Source organism: Gopherus evgoodei, chromosome 6 (genome assembly GCF_007399415.2).
Source record: "Gopherus evgoodei ecotype Sinaloan lineage chromosome 6, rGopEvg1_v1.p, whole genome shotgun sequence".
NCBI classification, from domain to species: domain Eukaryota; kingdom Metazoa; phylum Chordata; order Testudines; family Testudinidae; genus Gopherus; species Gopherus evgoodei.
In genome coordinates this window covers 13,125,840-13,143,749 of record NC_044327.1, presented here as the reverse complement: position 1 = coordinate 13,143,749, position 17,910 = coordinate 13,125,840, and positions in this window count along the sequence as shown.

Below are 17,910 nucleotides of genomic sequence, written 5' to 3'. Positions count from 1 at the left end.
AAAACCTCTCCAGCACATTAGCAATGATTTACAACCTATCCTGGAAAATGATCTCTCACTCTAACAGACCTTCTGAGGCAGGCCAGTCCTGACTTACAGACAACCCTCGAACCTGAAGCAAATACTCAGCAGCAACTACACACCATACCACAGAAACACCAGTCCAGGAACTAATTCCCGTAGCAAACCTTGTTGCCTACTCTGTCCCCATATCGACTCCAGCGACACCATCAGAGGACCCAACAACATCAGCCACACCATCAGGGGCTCACTCACCTGCACATCTACTAATATTATATATGCCATCATGTGCCAGCAATGCCCCTCTGCCATGTACATTGGCTAAACCAGACAGTCCCTATGAAAAAGAATAAATGGACACATATCAGACATCAGGAATGGTAACATACTAAAGCCAGTAGGTGAACACTTCAGTCTCCCTGGACATTCTATAACAGATTTAAAAGTAACTATTCTTGAACAAAAAAACCTTTAGAAACAGACTTCAAAAAGAAACTGCAGAACTAAAATTCATTTGCAAATGTAACATCATTAATTTGGGCTTGAATAGGGACTGGGAGTGGCTGACTCATTACAGAAGCAACTTTGCCTCTCCTGGAATTGATACCTCCTCATCTATTATTGGGAGTGGACTACATCCACTCTGATTGAATTGACCCTGTCAGCACTGGTTTTCCACTTGTGAGGTAACTCCCTTCTCTTCATGTGTCACTATTTAATGTCTGCATCTGTAACTTTCACTCCATGCATCTGAAGAAGTGAGTTTTTTTAACCATGAAAGCTTATGCCCAAATAAATTTGTTAGTTTTTAAGGTGCCACCGGACTCCTTGTTTTTGTGGATACAGACTAACATGGCTACCCCCTGATACTAGTATACAGAGTGGGGACTAGGACAGTAGAGCCACAGCTCTGAAGTTCCACCAATTCAATAATCCCTGGTTCACATTTTGCATGCTGGACGTGAGAAAACATCATGTTCCTAAAATGAAACTGACTCTTCATTAAGAGAACTCTTTACAAAGGTGCTGCAGCGAACATTCCAGCCATGTGCACACAGACTTACTTCCTGGGGCCTCCTCCAAATTTTTTCCTACTGCACCCTGTTCTCCTCCCTTCAAGTAGGATGCTATACTCCCCCTGTGGAGTGGCATGTGTTGTAAGTAACTAAACTCAAACAGAAATGTAAAGTTGCTATACATCTAGCACAACGCTATGCAGTGTAGTGCTTCCTGATAACTCTCACAGATTCTCTTATACACAAGACAACAGGTAGATTCCCAGCACAGTCATTTTCCCACAGCCAGGCTGCAAGGTAGAGTAAAAGCAGTGATGTCTTATGTATTGTTTCTTGTTGCTAGTTAAACGTTACTCTAGAATCATTCTCGGTCCTTACTGTGCTGACTGAATGGATAAGCAGAGTGAGGACTTGTCTTCACTACGGGGGTAAGTCGACCTAAGTTACGCTATTCCACCTATGTGAACAACATAGTTGGAGTCAGCGTAGATTAGGTCGACTTGCCCTGGTGTCTACACGGCATTGAGTCAACAGGAGAAACTCTCTGGTCTTCACTAAAGCTGCTAAATCAATCCCTGCTGCATCGATTGCAGAAGCGTCGATCTCCCTGTAATGGAGACCTGCCTCAGTGACTATTGTAGCCTTGAGACTGCACAGCAGCTCCACTAGCCGGGGGTGGAGAGGATCTCTGAGTCCCGTATCAGAGTCTATTTACTTAAACTGTGTTCGGGAATGAAGATGCAGCCCTTTTCTCTCTAGTTAATAATCACTCCTTTTCAAACTATGCTTTAGCTCCAATGGCTCACCGTCTATCCAGCTTAATTAAAAGCTGTGCAAGCCTAGCCTCTGATCTGGCTTGCAGGCACAAATGAACCTAGATGACTTCACATTTGGTGGTAACTTCAGTGCCAATCAATCAATTTTACAACAGCCAATGCTTAAGAGTCAGTGTTCCACCTCACTGATGACCCTGGGTACATTTGATTTCAGTAACTCAGCTCCTTCAGAGATGACAAAGAGAATCATTTCAAATTCACAGAATGCTTTGTTTTTTAATATCTTGTTTTCTAGCAGTCTGTCGTCTTCTGCAATCATATGTTCCTCAGTCCTATCTGAGCCTAAAAATACTCTCTTTTTTCAGTAGCTAGGAAGTTGCCAAGTGATATGTTTGTAGCCATTGCCTCCTACTGAGTTCTACTACCCCTTGAAAACATCAGCCCTGAACTTAAGAGTGGGACATCATTAAAACTATTTTATTAGTATGGTGTTTTTGATCTTTGAGGACATGTTGCAGAGAAATCAGCATGCACTGTTTAATTTTAATGTGCTAATTGGCCCCTCTGTGTTTACGCTTATGTCTGGCATGCCGATCTTCTCTGTGCTTTTTTTACACCATCACCTTGTTAATAAGTGAGTGAACAGTAATATGTCTAATCTATCAACTTCTATTACTGTTTTTCTCTCACATCTGCTAATATCTGAGGAGATAAAATACATTCAAAGAGAGCCTGCCTTCCAGATCTTTCACTTCATTTCCAGGATAGATCAGCATATGGGATTTGTAAACTGAAAAATGTTGACTCTAATTACCCATTGTGATGATCTGCTAGGTCACTCCAATCCTTGACTCTGGGAACCAGCCTTACAGTACTTTGCTTTGAGAACCCCCACGCATGGGCTGTTCACGCACAGTCTCTAACATGTATGCTGCTCCCAGCTATGTGAGTGAGCACTTTTGGCCAGCTGCTGCCTGGATTGTGCAACAGAATGACACCAGCCAATATCTCCGGTCCCACACACAACCCTAGGAACCTCCATCTTGCAGTGTCCAGTTTATGCCCTGTCAAGGTTCCTTCCCTACTCTGAAATTTAGGATACAGATGTGGGGGACCTGCATGAGAAGCTCTAAGCTCAATGAACAGCTTAGATCTGGTCTTGCTGCCACCACCCCCAAGCACTCCCTTCCCTGGGTAGCCTTGAGGGACTTCACCAATTTCATGGTGAACACAGATCCAAGCCCCTTGGATCTTAAAACAAGGAGAAATTAGCCATCCTCCCTCCTTTCTCCCAACAACTTCTGGTGGATCCCGATCCAACCCCCTTGGATCTAAAAACAAGGAAAAATCAATCAGGTTATTTTAAAAAAAGGCTTTAATTAAAGAAACGAAAGGTAAAAGAAAACCCTGTGGGAGAGATTAGCATACCAGCTATTCTCACAGACAACAGATTCAAAACACAGAGGATGTTCCCCTAGGCAAAAATCTTAATACACACAAGAATACCCAAATTTGATAATTCCCTTAATGGTACCAAGACAAGTTACAAAGAAAATAAACATAACCCTATTTATCCCTTTCTAGAACTTACTACTCTGATAAGAGGCTGGTTCCTTGATCTTTTTCACTCTCGCTGAAACTGAAACTGACTAAAAAACTTCCCTCCTTCCTTTTGAAACATCTTGTTCCCCCATTGGTTCCTCTGGTCAGGTGTCAGCTAGGCTAGGTGAACTTCTTAACCCTTTACAGGTAAAAGAGGCATTAACCCTTAACTATCTGTTTATGACATGCCCTGCTGAATGCTACAAGCTTATATGAGCTCATCAGTTTAACAAAGAAATTGATATGCACCAGGCTTGTTATCCCAAGGGGAGTCTCTGATATGCTTCAAACCAAACACACTGCTTCAGGTAGAACAAACAAATTTATTAACTTCAAAAGATGGATTTTAAGTGATTATAAATCAAGGACAAGTCAGATTTGGACAAATGAAATACAAGCAAAACGCTTTCTAAGCTGATCTTAACACTGTCAGTGCCCTTACTAACTCAGACGCTTCTCACCAAAGGCTGGCTGGTTGCCCTTCAGCCAGGCTCTCACCTTTGATCAGTGCTTCAGTTGGTTATTCTTTGGTCACTTATGTCAAGCATTTCTTAAACCTAAGGCCTAGTACGGTTAAGCAAAAATCTTACAGGCCTCAGCCTGCAGGCCTTGCATCTCAGCCCAAGTTACTTAGATACCTAATACATACTTATCACTTCTGATTACTGATCAATTTTATACTTCTATAATCCCAGCATTTAAGTCTATTCAGCATTTAAGTCTATAATATAATGATTATATATAACATGATATATTAGTTCATTATAATACACAATAAATGAATGATAAAATGAACTAATTGGCTACAATAAAAAAAATGGGGACATGAAGTAATCGAAACACTCATGAGGCACCGTGGAAGAATTTCCAAATTGTAATATTTTGGATTTTGGGTTACACTTTTTTGCTAGCCATTGTAACTGGAGACACTATTTCTATAACAAATGAGAAAAGCAGAAATGGAACAACCATGCTTTTAGTTTATTCTACCTATATTCTCCCTCTGGTTTTGTTTCTGTCCCCTAATCAAACTGTTTATACACTACAGAATCTGTCTGGGTCTAAATCACTTTGGGGAAGGATTGTAAAAGAGGTTCTATTAAGATAATGTTTCTAAATGTCCACTATAAACTCCTGCGTTCAAATTTAAATATGGACAGAGATCTTTTTAATATTATAAGAAAAATACTTTGGGGAATTATACTGTAATGGGAGACTAACTTTCCAGAAATAGATTGGAGAATAAATACTACTAATACTGGTAGGGCCCAAATATTCCTGGGTGTGACAGACAGTCTTCATCAAATTGTCACTGAACCAACAACATCTGATGTAATTTTAGACTTGGGTTTGGTAGGTAGTGAGGACATCATAGAACTGCTGGCCACAGAAAATAACCTTGGATCGAGCAATCACAAATTGATTTAGTTTAAATTAATTGGAAGGATAATGAAAATGGGGTTGTCAGCTATGATTTTTTATTTCAAAAGGGTAGGCTCTGGGAAATTAAGGGAAAAGTTAAATAAGTCAACCAGATTGAAGAGCTCAGACTTAAATGTGAAAGATGCATGTAATATCTTCAAATCAGCAATGCAAAAGCTATCTGCAATTTTCATCCTACAGGGAGGAAAAAAACTTGTAAAGAAAGGCTTGAGATCCAGATGGATTAATAACCAACTCAAAGGTGTTATGAGGAGTAAGCAGATAACCTATAGGGAATGGGAAAAATGGTTGACAGCAAAGAAAGCTACATCATGGAGTTTAGAAAATGTAGGAATAAAGTAAGAATTGTTAAATGTTAATCTGAATTAGTCATCATCAAGGAAATTAAAATGAGGTTTTTTTAGATATGTAAATTAAATAAAAATAAGGATTATGAACCAGCCTTTGTTAACTGAATAGAGATTCCCCAAACACTTCTATCAAAACACACTGCTTTAGATAAAAACACAAAAGTTTATTAACTAAAGAAAGATAGATTTTATGTAATAAGTGGTAAAGGCATAAAAGCCAGAATCTGTTACAAAATAAATAAAAGATAAACACTCAAGCTATTTCCTAAACTTTATCAAGCTAAATAAGAGTTGGAAGCAAAACAATTTCTCTCACCTAAAACTTTCAGCAGTCCATGCTAATTGGAAAGCCTTCTACACTTGCGAGTTACAGTGCAATAAAGGAGCCCTGGGTGCACTAGCTCACTCCCTGTCCACACTGGCAGGACACGTAGAGCGCTCTGACTCCACGGCTACAGCGCTCCTGGTATTCCACCTCAGTGAGTGGAATAATGTTTTCTGAGTTCTTGCTGGAGCGCTGTGGAGCCAGTGTGGATGAGGTGTTGCATTACTGTGCTCTGATCAGCCTCCAGAAACATCCCATAATCCCCTTAAATCAAGTGGCCACTCTTCTCATTGTTTTTAACTCACTGCAGGAATGCGGATATGCTGTTTGAAAGCTCCTTTTTCTGACAGCTGACTGCTTATCTGCTCGGAGACAGAAGTGTGCTCTGAGACAGATTACTGTGGAATTCTGTGTGTGTGAGAAAGAGGCAGGGGGGGAAGGAGGGTCTGCTGCTGTCTGAACTTAGACAGCATGTTGACATGCTCTCAGCCCCCTAGAAACCCACTATCTCTCTCCCCACATACATACACTCCCTGTCACACTCCACCGCACCCCACCCCCATTTGAAAAGCACGTTGCAGTCACTTGCATGCTGGGATAGCTGTCCATAATGCACCGCTCCCAATGCCACTGCAATTGCTGTGAATGTGGCCACGCCAGTGTGCAAGCTGCAGTGCTTTCCCTATTGTGCTCTCCAAAGGTGGGTTTAACAGCGGTCTACATCTGCAAGCATTGTCATGCCCTTAGAACCATCATTTAACTGGGTGGGGTAAAGTGGTCTTTTGTCCATGATCTTGCTGCCATGAATAGAAATGAGGGAGGAGATGCAATGTGTAGGTCATGGTCTTCTATTTTACTCCCTCCTCTTCTCTTCGAGGAATACTCCCTGCCAGGGCGCAGACAAAGCAGTCCCCTGTGTATGTGAGATTCAAAGCATCTTTCAGGTGAATTGTAAATTTCTTGTTCACACTTTCTGCATATGTGAACTTCCTAACATCTTCAAGGATGACATGCAAATCTTTTGTTTATAGTCCCCCTGAAGGGGGAGATGGTTCCCTCACTAGCTAACAGCTTTCTATCACCTGTGGTCAGTCCTTTGTTGACACTGAGGAGTTAATCTGTGGACATTTCCCAGAACTACAATAGATTTCAGTAACAATCATATAGCAGAATCTAGTAACTTCAGACACAGTGTTGCTACACACATTTAAACAGGACCATAACAGGAGGACAGGACATACTTAAAACAAAATAGATCATAACATATAAAAGTGGTGAACATGAGGTACAGGGTGTCACACTCACACCCACGTGACTGCAGGATATCAGCCACTGGCAGGTGCATAGGCAGTGTCCCAGGGCCTTCTTTCTTAGACAGGGTATCTGCTACCATATTCTCTTTTTCCTTTATGTGCTCAATTTCCATGTCAAACTCTTGCAGGATCAGGCTCCAGTGCAGAAGTTTGAAATTTGAACCTTTAGTCCTGTTCAACCATATTACTGGTGAATAATCGGTTAAAATCATATACTTCCTATTGAAGAGGTAGGGCTTTAGCTGCTTAATTGCCCACATCATAGCACAGCATTCCTTTTCTATGACAGTAATCATGTGCCACCTGAGGGACGATGTGCATATGCTAAGACGACAACAATAATTTTGCTTCCCTGCCTTCTAAAATCTGTCACCAGTTGGGTGCTTTTAGATGCTTTGTCCTGTTTGCATCAGTACAGCACCTAAACCAATGCCAGATGCATCTGCACACAGTTCAAACATTGTTAAAAGCAGGGCTAGCTAGAACAGGCTGTTCAGCTATCATTTTTTTTTCCGTCTTATCAAAACCTTTCTGGCGTGCTTTTGACCAAGTGACGTAATGGGCTAGTTCTTTTTACATAGATCCATTACTGGGGATACAATGTCGCTGAACCCAGGCACAAACCTGTAATAGTTTGTTAGGCCTAAGAAAAATTTGACCTGTTTGGTTTGGCTTACAAGCCACATTATAATGGCTTCTACCTCAAGAGGATCAGGAGATATCTGCCCCGCTCCAACCCAATGTCCTAGATAAGACACTTTGACTGCTCCAGTTTTGCACTTAGAGGCTTTTATGTTTCGACCAACTTCCTTGAGTCTTGTCAGCACAATTCCTAAGTGTTTTTATGATCAGTTCATGTGTCACTGAACACTGCTATGTCATCTATATCTGCTCTTGCAAAATTCTGTCAAACACTTAACACTTTGCTAACCAGTTTCTGCAAGGTTGCGCTGGTGTTAATTAAACTGAATGGTAACATTGTAAATTTATAGAGCCCTACATCAATGATAAAAAAGAAGATTTCTTCTGTGCCTCCTCCTCCAGAGGAATTTGCCAATAAACATCGAGTTAAATCAAAAGTACCGAGGTATTAATCTTTGCTTTAAATATCCAGCATATCATCAATTCAAGGCATGGGGTACATATCCAACACAGGAACAACATTCAGAGTTTTCTATAGTCAACACAAAATCTTTCAGTGTCCTCTTTTTTAGGGACCAAGACCACAGTGGATGCCCAGGAGCTGTCAGATTCTTTAATTACTCCCAAGTCTAACATGGCTTATATTTCTATACGAATCTGCTGTTGCACCTTGCCAGTGGCCCTGTAAGACCTGGATGGAGGTGGCTGTGTCCCTTTTGTAATGATCTGGTGTGTTAGCAGGTATGTCTTTCCTCTCTTGCTAGAAAACGCCTCTTTGCATTTTTGAAGCTTTCTACCAAGCCATTTAATTTTGGGGTGATATGGGGCAGTCTTTAGCTGCTACACACAACTACCAAGATGTATTTATTCTCTCAGTGGGTAGGAGGAGGCACAGAGCCCACAATGTCCATTGCTACCATTAGAAATGCCTCCTGAATCACAAGCAAGTAATGTAAAGGAACTTTCTGGGTTCCTGTAAGCCTCTTCCTCCTTTGACACAAGTCACAAGATTTACAATAATCCCTCAAATCCTTCTGTATTCCTGGCCAGTAGAAATTTTTCTTTTGTCTGTCATAGGTTCTCAGTACTCCCATGTGACCATCAAAGGGACAGTCATGTGCTAACAACATCGATTATTCACAATATTGGGCAGGGACAATTAATTGCTTATAAGGTTGCAGGGCTTTTGTTTTTCCCCACAGAAGCTTCCCTATATAATTTCCCATCCTCTTAAAAAAAATCTTTCCCCATTCTCTCTTCCATCTAGAACACATCAATTCATGCTCTCCAGAGTTGTCTTTGTCCTTTGTCCAGCTGCAAAGTGCTGGCAGCGAACAGCTGGAACAGCTATCTCAGCAATAGGCATTCCTTCCCCCTCCCTGGGTTCTGAGGGCATGTTGCCTTTTGCTGTGGTGTAGGAAGTCATCTCAGTCCCACCCATACCTGGAAGCACACTGCTTCTCTCTGCTGCAGAGGAGTTGAGAAAGCCTTTACATTCTCCCTCAGCAGATTCTAAGATTTTAATAATCCTTCTCTGAGATCTCAGCCTGATATTCCCTTTTGCTACAGCTTACCACACTAACAGCCTTAGCGATGTGGAAAAAAATAATTCCCAACAAGCATGTCAAGGGAGATATCACTTTCATAGCCAAATCCCTTTCCAAACCTTCCTATTCCATAAGAGTTCTAACTAGAGGCATGGGAACCCCACCACCACAATCTCTGCTGTTTGGTCAAGTTACGTGTCCATCTCTAGGATCATAATCTGCTTAACCAGAGAAACCTGTACCCCTGTGTTCTTCCACTCTAGGCATTCTTTGCCAATAATTCTGACAGACCTTAATGTGCTCCATATCTGATTCTGTGGGGCCAGTTCCCACAAAACTCACCAGGTAAATCATGGGTGCTTCTAAGGTTCCTATATCAGCAGTTTCTGTGTCACTGGTAGCAACACTAATAGGAATTGGCTGGAGTTGGGTTGTTTTTAGCTTAAGGTATTGATCTCGCAGATGATCTGTAGAATTACACTGATAGCACTTCTGGGCTCCTCACTTTTCATGGGGAGTGGGGTTGGAGTAGTGTCATGGATGGATATAAACTGTTCAGGAAGGACAGGCAGGGCAGAAAAGGTGGGGGAGTTGCATTGTATGTAAGAGAGCAATATGATTGCTCAGAGATCTGGAATGAAACTGCAGAAAAACTGGGGAATCTCTGGATTAAGTTTAGAAGTGTGAGCAACAATGGTGATGTCATGGTGGGAAACTGATATAAAGCACGAGACCAGGGGGGATGAGGTGGACAAGCCTTTCTTCAGGCAACTACTAGAAGTTACTAGATCACAGGCCCTGGTTCTCATGGAGGACTTCAATCACCCTGTTATCTGCTGGGACAGTAATACAACAATGCACAGACAATCCAGGAAGTTTTTGGAAAATGTAGGGGACAATTTCCTGGTGCAAATGCTGGAGGAAACAACTTGGGGCTCTTCTCGACCTGCTGCTCCCAAACAGGGAAGAATTAATAGGGGAAGCAAAAGTGGATGGGAACCTGGGAGGCAGTGACCATGAGATGATCGATTTCAGGATCCTGACACAAGGATGAAAGGAGAGGAGCAGAATATGGACCTTGGACTTCAGAAAAGCAGACTTTGATTCCCTCAGGAAACTGATGGGCAGGATCCCCTGGGAGAACAACATGAGGGGGAAAGGAGACCAGGAGAGCTGGCTGTATTTTAAAGAATCCTTATTGAGGTTGCAGGAACAAATCATTCCAATGTGTAGAAAGAATAGTAAATATGATTGGCGACCAGCTTGGCTTAAAAGTTAAATCCTTGCTGATCTTAAACATAAAAAAGGAGCTTACAAAAAGTGGAAGCATGGACAAATGACCAGGAAGAAGTATAAAAATATTGCTCAGGCATTGCAGCTAGCAAGAGATGTTAAGAATAACAAGAAGGGTTTCTACAGGTATGTTAGCAACAAGAAGGTGGTCAGGGAAAGTGTGGACCCCTTACTGAATGAGGGAGGCAACCTAGTGACAGAGGATGTGGAAGAAGCTAATGGACTCAATGCTTTTTTGCCTCTGTCTTCACGAACAAGGTCAGCTCCCAGACTGCTGCACTGGGCAGCACAGCATGGGGAGGAGGTGATCAGCCCTCTGTGGAGAAAGAAGTGGTTCAGGACTATTTAGAAAAGCTGGACGAGCACATGTCCATGGGGCTGGATGTGCTGCATCCGAGGGTGCTAAAGGAGTTGGCGGATATGATTGCAGAGCCATTGGCCATTATCTTTGAAAACTCATGGTGATCGGTGGAGGTCCCAGATGACTGGGAAATGGCTAATTTAGTGCTGATCTTTTAAAAAGGGAAGGAGGAGGATCCAGGGAACTACTGGCCAGTCAGCCTCACCTCAATCCATGGAAAAATCAAGGAGCGGGTCCTCAAGGAATCAATTTTGAAGCACTTCGAGGAGAGGAAAGTGATCAGGAACAGCCAGCATGGATTTACCAAGGGCAAGTCATGTCTGACTAACCTAATTGCCTTCTATGAGGAGATAACGGGCTCTGTGGATGAGGGGAAAGCAGTGGACATGTTATTCCTTGACTTTAGCAAAGCTTTTGATACATTCTCCCACAGTAGTCTTGCCAGCAAGTTAAAGAAGTATGGGCTGGATGAATGGACTATAAGGTGGATAGAAAGCTGGCTAGATCGTCGGGCTCAACGGGTAGTGATCAACGGCTCCATGTCTAGTTGGCAGCCGCTATCAAGCAGAGTGCCCTAAGGGTTGGTCCTGGGGCCGGTTTTGTTCAATATCTTCATTAATGATCTGGAGGATGGTGTGGACTGCACTCTCAGCAAGTTTGCAGATGACACTAAACTGGGAGGAGTGTTAGATACGCTGGAGGGTAGGGATAGGATACAGAGGGACCTAGACAAATTAGGGGACTGGGCCAAAAGAAACTTGATGAGTTTCAACAAGGACAAGTGCAGAATCCTGCACTTAGGACGGAAGAATCCCATTCACTGTTACAGACTAGGGACCAAACGGCTAGGAAGCAGTTCTGCAGAAAAGGACCTAGGGGTTACAGTGGATGAGAAGCTGGATATGAATCAACAGTGTGCCCTTGTTACCAAGAAAGCTAATGGCATTTTGGGCTGTATAAATAGGGGCATTGCCAGCAGATCAAGGGACGTGATCCTTCCCCTCTATTCGACATTAATGAGGCCTCATCTGGAGTACTGTGTTTAGTTTTGGTTCCCACACTACAAGAAGGATGTGAGAAATTGGAAAGAGTCCAGCAAAGGACAACAAAAATGAGGGGGCTGGAGCACATGACTTATGAAGAGAGGCTGAGGGAACTGTGATTGTTTGGTTTGCAGAAGAGAAGAATGAGGGGGGATTTGATAGCTGCTTTCAACTACCTGAAAGGGGGTTCCAAAGAGGATGAATTTAGACTGTTCTCAGTAGTACCCAATGACAGAACAAGGAGTAATGGTCTCAAGTTGCAGTGGGGGAGGTTTAGGTTGGATATTAGGAAAAACTTTTTCACTAGGAGGGTGTTGAAGCACTGGAATGGTTTACCTAGGGAGGTGGTGGAATCTCCTTCCTTAGAGGTTTTTAAGGTCAGGCTTGACAAAGCCCTGGCTGAGATGATTTAGTTGGGGATTAGGTCCTGCTTTGAGCAAGGGGTTGGACTAGATGACCTGCTGAGGTCCCTTCCAACCCTGATATTCTATGATTCTATGAAAGAATTGCCAGGAAAGGGCTATTTCTGGGGATGTGAGTGTTTAGCCTCCCAACCACCCTCCTTTTTCATAGTGGTAAAAAGAGGAACTTCCCTTCCCGTTAGGTTTAAACCCCTCTCTCTGTGGCTTATGCTCATTTTATGTCTGGGTTTGCTGAAAGGCATCTACGAGAGTGAGTATTTCTTCCACAGGCTTTTACAGCTTTATCCCACAAACATTGTTTTACACCATCCTTACATATACTCAAGAAAAGTTCCTGACCAATGTATACATGGCATCCGGCCCTTAAACCTTTTCCATCTTGGTTAGAGAAAGGGTCAAGCTGCAACATTTAGAGCTAGATCACAACTTTTCCAAACTTTAGGGTGTTTAAATATATAAAGGCCTGTATGGGTCCATTTTTGCTCTTAATTACTAAGCTTAACTGGAAACTCAAACCTCCCCATTCAGATGTTTAATTCTTTTATCTGCCCCCCGGCCTGTGCTGCATAGCTGCTATTCTTGGAAGATGGATGGGTCTCTTTAAAAAAAGAACATTTAAATAAAAGAGCTGTATTCTAACAGCACTCAGCCATGGAATGATTTATTTTAGTAGGCTGCTGGCCCATTTTTCTGGCAATGAAAGCATTTGGCTTTGTTCCTCAAAATGCACCAATAACCTCACCAATACACATCCTATTGTGACTTAATACTGCATAATTATGTAAGAACAGCCATACTGAGTCAGACCAAAGGTCCATCTAGCCCAGTATCCTGTCTTCCAATAGTGATCAATGCCAGATGCCCCAGAGGGAATGAACAGAACATGTCATTAAGTGATCCATTCTCTGTCTCTCATTCCCAGCTTCTGGCAAACAGAGGCTAGGGGCACCATCCCTGCCCATCCTGGCTCATAGCCATTGACGGACCTATCCTCCATGAATTTGTCTAGTTCTTTTTTGAACCCTATTATATGCTTGGACTTCACAAACATCCTCTGGCAAAGAGTTCCAAAGGTTGACTGCATTGTGTGAAGAAATACTTCCTTTTGTTTCTTTTAAACCTGCTGTCTTTTAATTTCATTTGGTGAACCTAGTTCTTGTGCGATGAGAAGGGGTAAATAACACTTACTTATTTACTTTCTCCACATCAGTCATGATTTAATAGATCTCAATCACATTCCTCCCTTAGCCGTCTCTTTTTCCAAGCTGAAAAGTCCCAGTCCTATTATTCTCTCCTTATACAGAACCCATTTCATACCCCTAATAATTTTTGTTGCCCTTTTCTGAACCTTTTCCAATTCCAATATATATTTTTTGAGATGGGATGACCATTGTATTCAAGATGTGGGTGTACCATGGATTTATATAGAGGCAATAAGATATTTTCTATCTTATTATCTACTCCCAACATCTTGTTTGCATTTTTGACTGCCGCTGCACATTGAGTGGATGTTTCCAGAGAACTATCCACAATGACTCCAAGCTCTTTTTCTTCAGTGATAACAACTAATTTAGACCCCATCATTTTATATGTGTAGTCGGGATTATGTTTTCTGATGTGCATTACTTTGCATTTACCAGCATTGAATTTCATCTGCCATTTTGTTGCCCAATCACCCAGTGTTGAGAGATCCTTTTGGAGCTCTTCAAAGTCTACCTGGGACTTAACTATCTTGAGTAGTTTTGTATCATCTGCAAATTTTGCCACCTCACTGTTTGCCTTTTTTTCCCCAGATGATTAATGAATATGTTGAATAGGACTGGTCCTAGTACAGACCCATGGGGAACACCAATATTTACCTCTCTCCATACTGAAAACTGACAATTTATTCCTGCCCTTTGTTTCCTATCTTTTAACCATTTACCAATCTATGAGAGAACCTTCCCTCTTATCCCATGACAGCTTACTTTGCTTAAGAGCCTTTGGTGAGGGACCTTGTCAAAGGCTTTCTGAAAATCTAAGTACACTATATACACTGAGTTGCCCTTGTCCACCTGCTTGTTGACCCCCCTTAAAGAATTCTAGTAGATTGGTGAGGCATGATTTTCCTTTACAAAACCATGTTGACTCTTCCCCAACAAATTATGTTCATCTATGTGTCTGACAATTTTGTTCTTTATTATAGTATCAACCAATTTGCCTTGTATTGAAGTCATTACTGGCCTGTAACTGCCGGGATCACCTCTGGAGCCCTTTTTAAAAATTGTTGTCATATTTGCTTTCCTCCAGTCATTTAGTACAGAAACTGGTTTAAATGATAGGTTACAGACTGCAGTTACTAGTTCTGAAATTTCACATTTGAGTTCCTTCAGAACTCTTGGGTGAATACCATTTGGTCCTGGTGACTTATTACTATTTAGTTTATCAATTTGTTGCAAAATCTCCTCTAATGACACCTCAATGTCCCGTGTGGCATCAGGGTCACTCCACTGTCCATACTACTCTACCCTGGGGGATGTTAAAAACAATCACAGCTTCCCATACACTGACCTGTGAAAGCCGATGGGTGCATGTGTAGCAGAAATGGACATGAATGTTCTACTTATTACGTCTTTAAAGTATTTGTTTTAAAATGGAGTGGGTTTTTGCACTATTTTGTTACAGACTAAAAATTATATTATCTTATTATTCATTTTTATTAGTTCATAAAATATGCTACCAAGTGCTCAGCAGTTCTGAAAGCAACCAATTATCTATTACTGCACATTGTCATGCAACTTAAAGGATCATTCACAAACAAAATTAATAGATGCATTGCCAATATGCTCCTGTATATAGTCCGACATGTACAGCAATCACACAATTCCTAACAGGACACAAAAGAACAGGGCCAGGTAGAGCACACTACACCTCCATACATTTCTCCGCTTCACTGTTAAATGGTCTTTCAAAGCCTCGCAGTCGAATAACTCGACTTTCAGCTCTTATGGCCCTTGTAGCTGGCTATTCAAATTCAATCCACCTCTGCTATCCTCCCTGGTGGAAACTTTTCCCTCTTTGCTTCACAGACATTATGCAAGACATGGCAGCCAGCTATAAACATTGGGATTTTTTTTTTCACACTGAGGTCCAATCTTGTGAGTAAACAATGTGCTAGCACCTCTTCAGATGACCAAAATCACATTTAACTGTCATTCTGCACCTGCTGAGCTGATAGTTGAATCATTCCTTGGTGCTGTTGAGATAGCTGGTGTGTGGGGAATGCTTGGTCCATAGGATCACTACTGGTATTTCAACATTGCCAAGGGTAATCCACCGGTCAAGAAAGAAAGTTCCTGCTAGAAAAGTCTGAAAAGTCCTGTGTTCTTAAAGATGCCTGTCATGCATCTGCCCTGACCAGCCCACACTGATGCCAGTCAAGGGTTCCTGGTGATCCGCCAGCACTTGCATAATCATAGAAAAGTAGTCCTTCCTGTTGGAGTACTCTGTCGCAAGGTGGGCTGGTGCCAAAATAGGGATGTGCATGCCATCTATTGCTCTCTCCCCTGCCAGTTCAAAAGCCCCATTGCTGCAAATCCATCCACTATGTCTGCACATTGCCGAGAATCACAGTCCTGCATAGCAGAAGACAATTAATGGCCTTGCATATGTGCATGTGAATGGCCTGAAGTACATCTAATTTATTCAGATTTGTAAATATTTCACAATTTTTTCTGGACTTCTAAACAAAGTTTTGGTTGTTTTAAAAATGTTTTATTCATTTCTTTCTGCACCCTGCTTAATTTAATATTTCTTTGCACTTCCAGGTATAGGCAAAACCAGAAATAGCCAAATACAAGAAAGATTGTTCTAACCGTATTTCTAACCAGATCAGAAGCAGTAAGGATTTAGAAACCTTACAAGAAATGCTCTTCTTAAGCACCTTCCAGGCTAATTTTGCGGACCCAAGTGGTACAGACACTTTACCGAAAACTCAGATTCTGATTTGAAAACTCATCTGAACAGTATTTCTGAATCTTTGGTGAGTCCCTACATCAGTTTTGTAAATATTCTAGTATTATCAAGTGAATTTCATCAGTTTACTAAACTACATCCTCAGTTTGTATACAAGACCACTGACTTATCTCCAGTGAATCTAGTTTTTTTTTTTTGCAACACCATAGCACTGCTGACATGTTGAGGTTGTGATTCACCACAACTCCCAGATCCTTCTCAGCAATGCTGCTGCCAACACAGTTTTCCCCCATTCACTATTTGTACAATTGTTTTTTCTTCCCTAAGTGCAGCACCTTACATTTGTCTCGGTTGAATTTCATTTTGTTGTCTATAGCCCAGATCTCCAATTTATCAAGAACCCTCTGAAATTTAGCTCTATCCTCCAATGTATTGGCAACCTCCCCTAGCTTTGTGTCATTTGCAGACTTGATCAGTATATTCTCTGTACCTATATCCAGGTCATTATAGATGTTAAACAATGCTGGACCCAGAACAGATTTCTGTGAAACTCTCTTGAGACCTCCCTCCAATCTGACATCATTCCACTAAAATAAAGTTTCAGTATTACATTTTCATAGAATATCACAGTTGGAAGGGATGTCAGGAGGTCATCTAGTCCAATCCCCTGCTCAAAGCAAGATCAATCCCCTGGCAGTTTTTTTACCTCAGTTCCCTGAATGGCCCCCTTAAGGATTGAACTCACAACCCTAGATTTAGCAAGCCACTGAGCTATTCCTTCTCCCCATAATTGATAAAAGGAAACTGCTTTGGAAAGCAAATCCTTGCCAGTTTGTTACGATTGTTTAAATCCAAAAAGTTTCCCGTCGTTAGCATGACATAATTAAGAGGCCAGTTGTACAGTTTTCACTTAGGCAAAATTCTCATTGACTTCATTGAGAGTTTTGCCTGAGTAAGGACACCAGGCTCTAGACCTAATTGAAACCTAGACCCTATGTTTTCAAAGGTCTGCACAGACATTAGCTTGTTGATTCAGGTAGAAAGATGTTTCAAAAGATTGCAATGTCATTTTTGTATACTAATAAGCTAATTAACATTTGTGTACAACTTTCTCTTTTAGAAAAATGTAATTAGTGTTTTAATTGTAAGCTAAAAACCACATCAGCTTCCTTATGGGGGTTGCACCAGGAGTCTGAGCATGATAAAAGTAGATAAGATCTTAATATTTTTCTCTACCAGTATTCCTATACATTTCATGGGTTTTAGATGGCACGATGCCAGGTTTTTAGAAACTGGTATTAAATATGATCTCTGAAATCCTTCGTTTCTGATTCATTCTCAGGAATCTTTAGAGCTTTAGCTAACGAGTTCAATGGAAGAAAACGAATACAGCGGTGACTTTCAGACAGTTGTAGCTATAATTAACTTTGCTTCTAGCAGCTTCATATTTCACATTCTACAAAATCTTTTGTTCAAAAATTACTGTTATGCATAGAATACAAACAGAAACTTGGGGAAAAAAGGTTGTTTTGGTGTAGCATCTGGGAAATGTGATGGACACGAGTTCTCCAGACAGAGGCCCAAATCCAGCAAAGCGCTTTGGAATGCAGGATTGCTTAAAGTTAAACATGTTTACATGCTTTTGCAGAATCTTTAGATCATGAGGATAAGTTATTGAGAGATATTGAGTGCCCTCTGTTCCCATTGGAGTCAATGCAAGAGGTGAGTACTCAGAATCTCATATGAGGAGGTCAGCAACATGAGGAATTGGGCCCTAAAAATGAAGCTTTTCAAGGTCTTGG